The sequence below is a fragment of the Bos taurus genome, chromosome X (genome assembly GCF_002263795.3).
Source record: "Bos taurus isolate L1 Dominette 01449 registration number 42190680 breed Hereford chromosome X, ARS-UCD2.0, whole genome shotgun sequence".
NCBI lineage: Eukaryota > Metazoa > Chordata > Mammalia > Artiodactyla > Bovidae > Bos > Bos taurus.
In genome coordinates, this window is record NC_037357.1 from 57,915,397 (window position 1) to 57,926,509 (window position 11,113).

The following is an 11,113-nucleotide window of genomic DNA, read 5'->3' on the forward strand; positions in this document are numbered from 1 at the left end:
CTATTTTTGTACTGGGACAACGACACTGAGCTGTATGATCTGTCTTTTTAGGACCTCACTCTTTCAACCACCAGGATTCGGCAGAATGAAGGCCATTCTATATGGGGAGCAGAGCTCTGTTGACAGCAGCAGAGCCAGGGGGCCAATTAACTGCCTCTTCTTCCCCAAACATACCTAGTTTGATGGGTTATCTCCCAGAAGTTGTACATTTAAATCAGAAATTAGCACTAGGAGATAAAAGGCTAAGACTTACTGAGTTCTTGCTATGTATCAAACACTGGGTAAATTCTGCATGTATTACTTTATTTTTAAAACTCAATATCCATCAACAGATGAATGGATAAAGAAGATGTAGTGTGTGTGTGTGATATATATACACACACATATATGTGTGTATATATATGTATATACACACACACACACACACACACACATATATATATATATATATAATGGAATACTGCTGCTAAGTCGCTTCAGTCGTGTCCAACTCTGTGCGACCCCATAGACAGCAGCCCACCAGGCTCCTTTGTCCCTGGGATTCTCCAGGCAAGAATACTGGAGTGGGTTGCCATTTCCTTCTCCAATGCATGAAAGTGAAAAATGAAAGTGAGGTCGCTCAGTCGTGCCCGACTCTTAGCGACCCCATGGACTGTAGCCTACCAGGCTCCTCCGTCCATGGGATTTTCCAGGCAAGAGTACTGGAGTGGGGTGCCATTGCCTTCTCCAAATACTGCTCAGCCATAAAAAAGAATGAAATAATTTCATTTGCAGCAATATGGGTGCAACTGGCTGGAGGAGGAAATGGCAACACACTCCAGTATTCTTGCCTGGGAAATCCCATAGACAGAGGAGCCTGGTGGGTTATATATAGTTCATGGGGTCACAAAAGAGCCAGATACAATTGAGTGACTAAGCACTCATGCACGGGAACAACTAGAGATTATCGTACTAAGAAAAGAAAGAAAGAAAGACAAACACCATATGGTATCACTTATATGTGGAATCTAAAGTATGGCAAAAATGAACCTGTCTACAAAACAGAAACAGACTCACAGACATAGAGAACAGACTTGTAGTTGTCAAGAGGGTGGGTGGGGAGGAAAGGACTGGGAGTTTGGGGTTAGCAGACTTAAAACTATTTTATATAGGATGGACAGGCAACAAGGTCCTAACACATAGCACATGGAACTATATTTAATATTCTGTGATAAACCATAATGGAAAAGAATATAAAAAATAATGTATATATGTATACAACTGAGTCTATACATGTATACAAGTGACTCTATATGAGTCACTTTGCTGTACAACAGGCATTGGTACAGCATTGTAAATAAACTATTCTTCAATGAAAAATAAAATTATGATAGTGATAACTAAGTAAAAACAAACAAAAAATAAAATCAACTCATCACAACCTTTTGAGGTAGGTACTATTATTACCCTCATTTACAGATGATGAAACTAAGGCTCAGAAAGGGTAACTTTCCTAAGAGCACATAGTAGCAGGATGGGGATTTGTACCCCAATTGATCAAGCACTGCCTGCCAACAGCCCCTAATCTATGAAATCACTGAGACCATCCTTATTGTACCTTCTGTGCTACCCAGATGGAACCTGAATGATTCACTGGTGGTTTTTTTTAAAATCTCTTGTTCCCCTTGAAATAATAAAATAGGTAATTAGAGGGACGGATGGAGTAAACTGGGAGGGATGAACAGAAATTTATCATCCAACTGGAAGAAATTTGCCACCGGTGTTCCAGCCAAACCTGGGGACCCCTCACTCAGGGTGCAGTATTGCACAACTAGGGGAATGGGTCTCCAATCACATTGTACTCTATATGAAGCTAATCCTAGTCTTTGAGAGTGGAAGTCTTGGGAGTATGACCTTTGGCACATTAGTTTTCCTTCTTAACTGCCTCATCTACAAAATAAGAGGTAAATTTAATGCCTTTGAGGTAAGGGATTAAATAAGATAGAATGTTGAGCACGCAGCTGTCCTTCAGTAAATACTAGTTCTTCCTTGCTGTTTGGGAAGAGGACTGCATTAGGAATTGGAAGACGTGGATCTTAACCCAGGACTGCCACTGACTCACCATATGACATTGAAGATATCATTACCCCTTCTAGGTTTCTCTTTTACTCCCTCAGTTGAACTAAAGGATCTTCAAGTCGTTTTCTCCTCTGACCTACATTGATCCTGGGATTCTGTATTTCTTCCAAGCAGTACTTGTAAGAGGTTTTCTAAACCTCTGCACTATTAAACTGCTTTCTGAATTCATTAACATTCCCTAGGCTTTGCTGTTCTAATTAGATTTTGCTGAAGTGTTTAGCACTTGCTTCTATCTGGCAGATCCAGTTCCTGATCATTTTAAATTTTGGTCTAGAATCTTCTATCAAGTACTTACAATGTGAAGTTCCCCCCACCCTTGCTTGAGTTATGCCACACTGAAAATCTAGACTCCTTGAACTATTCACTATCATATCATCATTATGAGGAAGGATACATTGAGAACCTGGTTTGTCCTAGGCGTGTGTGAGTGCTCAGTGGCTCAGTAGTGTCTGACTCTTTGTGACTTAATGGACTGTAGCCTCCCAGGCTCCTTTGTCCATGGACTTTTCCAGGCAAGAATAGTGGAGAAGGTTTGCCATTTTCTCCTCCAGGGGATCTTCCCAACCCAGGGATTGAATCCATGTCTCTTGAGTCTCCTGCATTAGCAGGAGGATTCTATATCACTGTGCCACCTAGTAAGCCAGGCATGTAGCTCCAGGAAAAAAAAAAAGTGGGGGCATATAAGGCTTGGCCAAGAAATTTTACCAGGAAAAGAAACTATACACACATCAGGAGGAAAGGGGCAATAATGTCCATCAACATGCTGCTGCTGCTGCTGCTAAGTCGCTTCAGTTGTGTCCGACCCTGTGCGACCCCATAGATGGCAGCCCACCAGGCTCCCCCATCCCTGGGATTCTCCAGGCAAGAACACTGGAGTGGGTTGCCATTTCCTTCTCCAGTGCATGAAAGTGAAAAGTGAAAGTGAAGTCGTTCAGTCGTGTCCAACTCTGTGCGACCCCATGGACTGCAGCCCACCAGGCTCCTCCATCCATGGGATTTTCCAGGCAAGAGTACTGGAGTGGGGTGCCATTGATAAAGTCAAATTTGTAAGTTCCCTGCTTGTTTTTGCTCACTATGCTATCTCCAGGGCCATGCCCAGCCTGAAACATTATAGGTATTCAGAAAATATTTGTTGAATAAAATAGTGAAGAGGAGACATGGAGTACAAATAAAATGTTTTATATTACCATGTTCTTGAAAAGGCTCTATTATAGGCCTTGGTTAGAAACCACCTTTGGCAAATTATCCAGCAGGCAAAGTTTGTGTTCAAACTTCTAGTTGGGTTTTCTTTGCTCCCTCTATGAATGGACAGGAAAAGCAACTCTACAGAAAGAAACTCTTTAAGTGATTTCCACTGATATGTAAAATAATATTTGATACTTTCCCCTTCTCCTCCCCAACAAATGGTGTTTGTTTTTAAACATGGGGTGGGGAGAAGTTTATGATGAAGGAATTAATCTATAATATTATCATTTCAAGCATCAGTAGCAGGTAGGCAAAGGGGGATGGGCCACTTTTTGAGGAGAAAAATAAAGGGAGTTTTGGCACTTCTCAGATCAAAGTGATCAGCTGTCTGTTCCAGTTGTACGGTTGGCATTTTTAAGTTATAAATCAGGGCATTCCACCTAAGCAGAATGCTTACCCAGTCCAAGTTCTAAAAAGTTTGTTTTTCAAAAGCACTTTAAGGATTTATATATCATGATCAAATTGGATTTATCCCTGGGATGTAAGGATGGTTCAAAATCATAAATAAATAAATATGATACTGCATGAACAAAATGAAGAATTAAAATCACATTATCATTTCAATAAAAGCAGAAAAAGCATTAGGCAAAATTCAACACCCTTTCATGATAAAAACTCTCAACAAAATAGGTAGAGAAGGAATGTACCTCAAAACAATAAAGGCCATATATAATAAGCTCACAGTTCACATCATACTCAAGGGTAAAACACTAAAAGCTTTTCCTCTAGATCACAAACAGGACAGGGATGCCCTTTCTTACCACTCCTATTCAACTTAGTACTGGAAGTCCTAGCCAGAGGAATTAGGCAAAAAAAAGAAATAAAAGACGTCAAAATTGGAAATGAAGAAGTAAAGTTATCCCCGTTCCTAGGTTACTTGACCTTATACACAGAAAACCCTAATTACTCAAAACAAAACAAAAACCCCACCTGCTGCTGCTGCTGCTAAGTTGCTTCGGTCGTGTCCAATTCTGTGTGACCCCATAGACGGCAGCCCACCAGGCTCCCCCGTCCCAAGGATTCTCCAGGCAAGAACACTGGAGTGGGTTGCCATTTCCTCCTCCAATGCATGAAAGTGAAAAGTGAAGTCGCTTAGTCGTGTCGGACTCTCAGCGACCCCATGGACTGCAGCCTACCAGGCTCCTCCATCCATGGGATTTTCCAGGCAAGAGTAATGGAGTGGGGTGCCATTGCCTTCTCCAAAAACCCCACCTATTAGAACTTAAAGGTGAACTTATTAAAGTTGCAGGAATAAAATCAACATACAAAAATTAGTCACATTTCTATATACTAACAATGAACTATACAAAAAAGTAAATTTAAAATGCAATCTTATTTACAATAGCATCAAAAAATAATAAACTACTTAGGAATAAATTTGGCAAAGGAGGTGAAAGACTTTCACACTGAAAACTATAAGACAATGATGAAAGAAATTAAGGAATACTCTCAAGTAAATGGAAAGATATCCCAGAAAATGGATTGGAAGAATTAGTATTCTAAAGATGTCCTTACTACACAAAACAATCTATAGATTCAGTATTATTCACATGAAAATTACAATATTTTTTATAGAAACAGAAAAATAATCCTAAAATTCATATTGAACCACAAAAAAACCTGAATAGCCAAAGCAATCCTGATAAAGCTGGAAGTATCACACTCCTGATATCAAAATACATTACAAAGCTACAGTAATCAAAACAGTGTGGTGTTGACATAATGACAGACATATAAACCAATGGGGCAGAATAGAGAACATAGAAATAAACCCATGCATATAGAGTCAATTGAGCTTTAGTAAGGGAGCCAAGAATACACTGTCCTCACTGTCCTGTGAGGAAAGGACAGTTTTTTCAACATATGATAATGGGAAAACTGAAAAGGGATGAGTTGGACTCTTGCTTTATACTATATACAAAAATTAACTTGAATGGATCAAAAATCTAAATATGTAAGAGCTAGAACTATTAAACTCCTAGAAGAAAACAAGCGGAAATCTTCCTGGCATTAGTCTTGGCAATGACTTCTTGGATTTGATGCCAAAAGCACAGTAAACAAAAGCAAAAACAAAAAAGTAGGACTACATGAAATGAAAAGCTCTGCACAGCAAAGGAAATAATCAACAGGATGAAAAGGCAACCTACAGAGTGGGAGAAAATATTTTCAAATTCTAAATCTGGTAAGTGGTTTATATTCAAAATATACAAGGAACTCCTACAACTCAACAGCAAATAATAATAATGTGATTTGAAAATGGGTGAGGGACATTAATAGATGTTTCTCTGAAGAAGACATACAAATGCTATGTCTATGAATATAGACAGATGGTAGATGAAGAGGTGCTCAATATTACTAATCATCAGGGAAATGCAACTCAAAACCATAATGAGATACCCCTCACTTGTCAAGATGGTTATTTTTTTTAAAAAAGTGATATCAAATGTTGATAAGCAAGCGGAAAAATTGGAATTCTTGTATACTGTTGGTCGGAATGTAAAAATGGTGTAGCAGCTGTGGAAGACAGTATGGACATTCCTCAAAATATTAAAAATAGATCTACCATATAACCTAGTAGTCCACCTTCTGGATATATATCTAATGAATTGAAACTAGGTTCTCAAAGAGATATCTGAACTCCCATGTTAATTTCAGCATTATTCAAAAGAGCCAAGATACAGAAACAACCTAAATGTACATTGGTGGATAAATAGAAAAGAAAATGTGGTATATACATAAAATGAAATATTATTAAGCCTTTAAAAACAAGGAAATCCTGCCGTATGCAATTACATGGATTAACCTGGAGGATATTATGCTAAGTGAAATAAGCCATGACAAATATTGCATAATTCTACTTATATGAGCTATCTAACATAGTCAAATGCATTAAAGCAGAGAATAGAATAGTCGTTGCTGAGGGCTATGGAGAGAGGGAAATGGTGAGTTGTTGTTCAATGAATATAAAGTTTCAGTTAATCAAGTTGAAAAAGATCTAGTGATTTACTGTACAACACAGTGCCTATAGTTAAGAGTATATATTTTGCACTTAAAATTTTGTTAAGAGAGTAGATCTCATGTTAAGTGTTCTTATAATAAAAATTTAAATTAAAATTTTGCTCTTTTTGTGTAGCATTTTTCAATTTTACACATTTACAACATAGATCCTTCCTCAAGGCACATGTCAGAAAATACCTTTCTATTTGTATTTGTCTAGGTGTTGCCCTTTGTTAAACAACTTCCAAGCTGAAGATTTGTCCCTCCATTCTTCCTGGGCTCTATTTCATGCCTTGGGTGGTATTTCTAACTCTTCCAGGACTCCCTTGGAGACCAGAAAGTTCTGTGTTGCTCTAGAATTTAGTCTTAATCCCTGATCCCAAAATTTTTCAGAAGCAAACTTAGTCTGAGAAAACATGTGGGAAGACAGAAAAGAGAGGAAGACAAGGAAGAAAGGAGGGAAGGGAAAAAAAGGAAGAGGGAGGGAGGGGTGAGAGAGGATACCCTAAGCCTTCTTCACTGGGTTTAAAAACAAAAGTTCTCATGTGAAAAACACCACCTTCACAACAAGCCTGCTGAAGCCTTCCTTCAGGTTAAAAGGAAATATGGATATAACTGAAAGTTTGAAGGTATGAAATTTTAAAAGTTGAATACTACTGACCCACAGCTCTTCTGGGGCTATTGCCCAGATAACTTAGGTTTGAAGTCCTGCATGGAATCGGGCTTCCATGGAAAGTAACTAGAGCATAGGGATGCAACATTTTATTTCTGGTAGCTTTCATAATGTGCCGGGAAGCCTGATTTCACAAGGGAAATGTCTGTTCTTTAAACCTGTACAAAGAAAGACTATGACAAATAGCTCTGAGGAAAATGGTTCTTCATCCTAGCTTGTCAAGCTGAAGACATCTATGGATGATTGATCTTTGCAGTTACAGCCTGAGTCAAGTTAACAGCTTGTGTCAGACAACATCAGGAAGAAATAAAAAAGAATCATGAGAGTAACTAAATGAAAACTTGGATGAGAGCCTTTGAGCCCAAATCTTGATTTAAAGTGTCCTGAAAGCGCCTTTTCCAACCCTTTTCTCTCATTCTTTCTCCTCTTTCATTCTTTATTTTGTTTCTTTTTTTCCCCCACTACATATTGCCGTAAAACTGATGTATCTCAGTCAGAAGTCTGAGCTGCCAAGTGGGCTGTGTTATTTCCCCACTACAATCTTTCTAATAAACAAGAGCTGTCAACTACTCACCATGTAATTCACTGCTCAAATGTCTTCAATTTACCATCTGCACAGGCAAATCTCTGGCATGGCTACTCAGTGTGTCCATTTTGGTGCATCCTCTATGCATTCATAATCCTGCCAAGGACTCCAGTCTGTTGATAAATTCCATTAATGGGGTAAATAATTGAGAGGGATAGTAAACCGTTTTTAAAATTACTCTTCAGCATCCCTAGCCCAAGACTAGGATTAGGATTTAGAGACACTTCTAATCCTTTAAATTGATCCTACCTGTAGCAGAGTTGGTGCTGACCTAAATGCATTGACCCAGAGATTAACAAACAGTCCTCTGGATAAATTCGTCCTCAACAGATTACTTACTGCCTTCTTCTACCTTTCAAAGTTGGATTCATATACCCTCGGATTTTGCCTCTGAGTTCTTTGTTCTTCCTTTTTCCATTCTAATAACACATATCACCCTTTTTGCAGGATGGCTTTAAATGCCAGAACATTCATCAGTTGTGATTCCAGTCCACGATATGAAAGGTTGCAGGCTGACTCCCTGCAAAATTCAAAGTAGGTGAAGTTTGTCTCCTTCTTCTGTTCTCCTTGAATGCCTTCACTGCCTTTCCTTCCAAAAGAAACCCCCAACTCCCTCCCCTCAACTCTGCACATACTCTCACCCTTTAAATCTATCCATTTTCCCTTAGCAATCTTCCTTGTCATGAGTGTCATTCATTCAGGGAACTGTTCTGGAATCCTAAAGTAAGAGCTGAGGTGTTGGTGGCTAAAAATGACTTCTGTTAAATGATGACTACCACATGGCAGACATTAAAAAAACTAACAGGTTTATTGAGACACAATTCACATACCATAAAATTCACTCCTTAAAAGCATACAATCTGGTGGCTTTGATATATATAACCACACAGTTGTATAACCATCACCACTGTCCAATTCCAGAGCATTTTTACCACCCCCCACAAAGAAATCTTGTATCCATTTAGCAGTCATTCTCTATTCTTCCCCTCCTCCCAGCCATTGTCAACCACCAATCTACTTTCTGTGGATTTGCCTATTCTGGAAATTTCATATAAATGCACACATACAATATTCTGTCATTTGTGACTCGGCACAATGTTTTCAAAGGTCATACATATGGTAGCATGGATCAGTACTTCATTCGCTTTTATTAATATGACTGAATAATTTTCTACTTTATTGAATATATTACATTTTGTTCCCTCATTTATGAATGGACAGACATTTGGGTAATTTCCACTTTTTAGCTAGTATGAATAATGCTTCTACCAACATGTGTACAAGTTTTTGTGTGGACATATTTTTTCAATTCTTTTGTGTATATACCTAAACATAAAATTGCTGGGTCATGTGATGATAACTCTGTTTAGCTTTCTGAGAAACTGTCAAATTGTTTTCCAAAGAGGCTATACCTGAGATTTCCCTGGTGATCCAGTGGTTGGGACTCTACGCTTCCACTGTCGGGGGCCCAGGTTCCATCCCTAGTCAGGAAACTAAGATCCCACAAGTTGCACATGGAGGCCAAACAAATTTTTAAAAAGCTAAGAAAACAAAGAAGATATACCATTTTACATTCCCACCATAAATACATAAGAGTTCTTGTTTCTCCACCTGTTCTTGCCAATACTCATTATTTGTCTGCCTTTTTTTTTAGTATAGTAAACATTTTTATATGTATATGATCTCATTTTATATTCACAATAACCATGAAAGTAGCTATTATTCCCCCCATTCTGTAAAGGAAGATACCAAGACTCAGATAAGTTAGACAATAATAATATTTATTGAGTACTTTGATATGGCCGGCATCCCTATCTTGGAATCCCTAGTTCCTTTAATCTGCACAGTGATCCCATAACGTAGATACTGTTTGAATTGCAGACATAAAGATAGGAGGTTAAAGTAACTTACCCAAAGTCACACAGCCACTAATCAGTGGAGCCAGAATTTAAACCCAGACAGTCTGATTCTGAATAAGTGATGTAGTTAAAATTCAAACCCAAGGCCATTTGGCTCCAACAAAGGCCATTCTTATCCTTGCTACATTCCACTAATGCATCTCTTGTGCTATGCCTCCAAGGCTGCTTGCATCTTAACAGGGGCTCCAGGAAAACCTGGTGACTACCCAAAGGAAACAATCCCTAATTGTGGAATGCTGGGTAACCTGATGGAAATATTCATGCAAGTGAGGGCCTTCTAGATCTCCCTACAGTGCTAGCAGATACTTCACAGGAGTGTTCTGATGAGGGCTAGGATGGATACTCAAGGAGCCATATTCAAGAAAAGCTCGAAAATCCTGAATAGACATGAGATTCCAAATTTCTAGGTAGGAGTAGCTGAGAAATACATGAATAAAATTATAAAAATAAAATTTACATAAAATATATAAACTTCTAAAGAGATATTTTTACTGAGTTCCATAAACACTTGTCTCTCTTTTGTTAATAATGATAATTAACAGTTACTACAAATTGAAGAAAGTAGGGAAAACCAATAGACCATTCAGGTATGACCTAAATCAAATCCCTTATGATTATACAGTGGAAGTGAGAAATAGATTTAAGGGACTAGATCTGATATATAGAGTGCCTGATGAACTATGGAATGAGGTTCATGACATTGTACAGGAGACAGGGATCAAGACCATCCCCATGGAAAAGAAATGCAAAAAAATAAAATGGCTGTCTGAGGAGGCCTTACAAATAGCTGTGAAAAGAAGAGAAGCAAAAAGCAAAGGAGAAAAGGAAAGATATAAGCATCTGAATGCAGAGTTCCAAAGAATAGCAAGAAGAGATAAGAAAACCTTCCTCAGCAATCAACGCAAAAAATTGAGGAAAACAACAGAATGGGAAAGACTAGAGATCTCTTCAAGAAAATTAGAGATATCAGGGGAACATTTCATGCAAAGATGGGCTCAATAAAGGACAGAAGTGGTATGGACCTAACAGAAGCAGAAGATATTAAGAAGAGGTGGCAAGAATACACAGAAGAACTGTACAAAAATATCTTCATGACCCAGATAATCACGATGGTGTGATCACTGACCTAGAGCCAGACATCCTGGAATGTGAAGTCAAGTGGGCCTTAGAAAGCATCACTACAAACAAAGCTAGTGGAGGGGATGGAATTCCAGTTGAGCTGTTTCAAATCCTGAAAGATGATGCTGTGAAAGTGCTGCAGTCAATATGCCAGCAAATTTGGAAAACTCAGCACTGGCCACAGGACTGGAAAAGGTCAGTTTTCATTCCAATCCCAAAGAAAGGCAATGCCAAAGAATGCGTAAACTACCACACAATTGCACTCATCTCACATGCTAGTAAAATAATGCTCAAAATTCTCCAAGCCAGGCTTCAGCAATACGTGACCCGTGAACTTCCTGATGTTCAAGCTGGTTTTAGAAAAGGCAGAGGAACAAGAGAGCAAATTGCCAACATCAGATCATGGAAAAAGCAAGAGAGTTCCAAAAAAACATCTATTTCTGCTCTATTGACTAT

General features: G+C 38.5%; 1 protein-coding gene across 1 annotated transcript in view; it reads right to left on the reverse strand.

The window, feature by feature from the left end:
- The window catches only part of GUCY2F (guanylate cyclase 2F, retinal), a 149,998-nt gene extending 142,151 nt beyond the window's left edge, over positions 1–7,847 (reverse strand). The window contains 1 exon segment of the mRNA NM_174549.2: positions 7,608–7,847. The gene's annotated coding sequence lies outside the window, so the exon portion shown is untranslated.
- Between the last annotated feature and the right edge of the window lie 3,266 nt (positions 7,848–11,113).